The sequence below is a fragment of the Montipora foliosa genome, chromosome 13 (assembly GCF_036669935.1).
Source record: "Montipora foliosa isolate CH-2021 chromosome 13, ASM3666993v2, whole genome shotgun sequence".
Lineage (NCBI taxonomy): Eukaryota > Metazoa > Cnidaria > Anthozoa > Scleractinia > Acroporidae > Montipora > Montipora foliosa.
The window spans coordinates 22439589-22442088 of NC_090881.1; the positions used below are offsets into that span (position 1 = coordinate 22439589).

A 2500-nucleotide genomic window follows, 5' to 3' on the forward strand; every position below is an offset into this window, starting at 1 on the left:
AACCTTTCGTCCATCAAGACCAAGTTGCTCCTGTAGTTCCCGAGAACAAAGAAGAATTTCGTTGCCAGTTCGCTGGTTTCTGTAAGATTTTTAAATAATCTGGGGGCAGACCAACACCCCATGTCAAGAAAATTCACAGTAGCCAAAACCAACAAAATGATACAAGAGGACGCATTGCTACTTGACATGCAGACTTGCGAAGTAATCAAACGTGTGTCCTCGACCGTTGATTTGGAATCGCTGAGTGTTCTCTTCGACCTTGAAAAAAAATTCCTCTGGCACCCAGGGAATGAGTCGTCTAACTTTCCACAAAATTTGACAAATGCTTGAGTGTTATTCTCCACTTCGATCGATCACTGTCTCGATCACTTCGAATCTTTAGAGTTTGCGCAGGCGCAGTTACGCGAAAAAAGCCATTTTACGTCATTATTCTCTAGCCAATCAGCGGTTTTTGCGCTCTGTCCCAACCCGCTGTGTTTCCAGAGCTCTCGATCCGTGGCGCTGGCCAAGAGGATCGCAGCTCTGGGTACGAGAATGGCACGCGCGTTTTTGAGACGCGGACGGCCACCGGAAGAGAACATTTCGCGTGCCATGACAGTGGCGTCTCCCAGATTTTTATAGTAATCATCTCTAATGGAGGAAAGATACTTAGCAATGTAAACGTGGTTGTGTGAAGACAGGTTAAAAGGGAAAACAACGCACTTCCGGTTGCCGTCCGCGTCTCAAAAACGCGCGTGCTTAAGGACGTTCGCGCTAATTGTTTGTGCGCAACGTTACTGCGCATGTAACGCGACTGGAATATGTCACGCATTACTTCGAGCATTAGTGAAGTTGAGGTTTTAAAACCTTTTCAAAAACCGTGGACAGCGTTGGATCAGAGAAGATCGTGATCAGTCAAAATTGATTTAAAATATTTATGAAAGTCAAGTAGACTACTGCACGACTGATACTCGCGAGGTTTTATCAGTCGTGCACTAGTCTACTTGACTTTCATACAAATTTTTCAAGCATCAGTTAAAATAACATGGCGACAAAAACGCCGAGGAAAAAATTACAGGCCGGCAAAAGAATGGCACATTTATTTCCGAATCATCATGAAACTTCAAAGAGAAGTGAGCGGGAGGATGGAAAAGCTCTGGAAAAGGTAGCTGATCGAGTAGACTAGTGGCTGAAAGTTTGGAAAAGTCGTGGACGAACCGTTGCGTAAATTTAATGGGGCTATTTCTTTTCAATGTTTTTATTACCCTACGAACTTAAGTTCAAAGTGAACGCATGTTTTTAAAGTTCTTTTCCTTTACTTTCGTGAAAATTGAGGAGTATTTTCGTCCTCGTCCGCTTGAATAGTGCGGACCTGCGTGGAAACTATCAGCGATTGAATTTCACAAAAAACACACTCCAGAGGATGAGCATGACGGCAATGGGGAGATATTATACAATACACCAACCAAATGAAGATGACCCCTGCTTAAAACGTCGTTGCTATGCTCGAAAAAGGTTTTTTTTTTTTCGGTAAAAACCGTTCATCTCTTCAACGATCGATCCTCTCTGGGGTTCCAGTCCTTGCCCGACAGGTCACGCAAAAGCGTGACAAACGAACTTTTCCATGAGCTTTGCAAAATCACATCGATTTTACACGTTCAGATCATCGGTGACCCCTATTTTTTAAATCATGAATCACTTACGTTACTTACTCTCTACAAAATATGATGAAATAAAAAAATTCGCACCGTAAGAAGTTATCTTTTTTTAACATTTTCTTTCCTCGTGCTATCGAATTCCGGTAGTGGTTGCAACGGATAGAGCTTACGAAAACACTCGTCGAGGATGAACTCTACTGTTTAACACATCCCTAGCGGCATACAATTATCTAAAAATCTCACTCCTAAAAACCTATGCATGGAAACTTTCACTTCAACAGTTTATTTTTATGATTTTCGATGGATGAGCAGATGAGCCTACATCTCTCTATTATGACCGATTTCTCGAAATTAAGGCATTTTTCCACTGCCATTTTTCTCCGAAACAAAGTCGGTGACCCCCATTTTTTTTTTCCTTTTTGGAGTAAGTACTTTATGACCTAACTCTAGGCGAGAAATGAAGAAAATCTCACCGTAGGAAGATTTTGGCGCGAACGTCCTTAAGGAGCCTAATATAGCCTGTTCCAGGCTCTCAGATAGTCGAGAAAACGAAAAGAACTGCGTGTGAAAAGCGAGTGGGGGCTTGGGTCGAGGCGAGGCGGGAGAGCCTGTAAGCATCTCTTTAAATTCTTCATTCCAGTATACCAGCTCCTGGTATACCCTCTGATTGGTCAATTTTGACAGTTTACATAAAGACTTTCGTTATCATTTTGATTCACGCGCGGAGCAAGAAAGAAAGAGGTCAACTCTGTCGCCGAGTATCTTAAAGTATTCCCAAACGTACAAGCCCTCAGATTCGAGCAAAAGTTGTGTCTGTTGAACTTAAGTCGAAAAAAAGATCCGTTTGCAATGCTTCCAACTGG

General features: G+C 42.5%; 1 long non-coding RNA gene across 1 annotated transcript in view; it reads right to left on the reverse strand.

Moving 5' to 3' along the window:
- LOC137982856 (uncharacterized) overlaps positions 1 to 365 on the reverse strand; it is a 3034-nt gene extending 2669 nt beyond the window's left edge. The window contains exon 1 of the long non-coding RNA XR_011118840.1: positions 1 to 365. This exon is cut by the window's left edge and continues 454 nt beyond it. This is a non-coding gene — a long non-coding RNA (uncharacterized lncRNA).
- Positions 366 to 2500: the final 2135 nt, after the last annotated feature.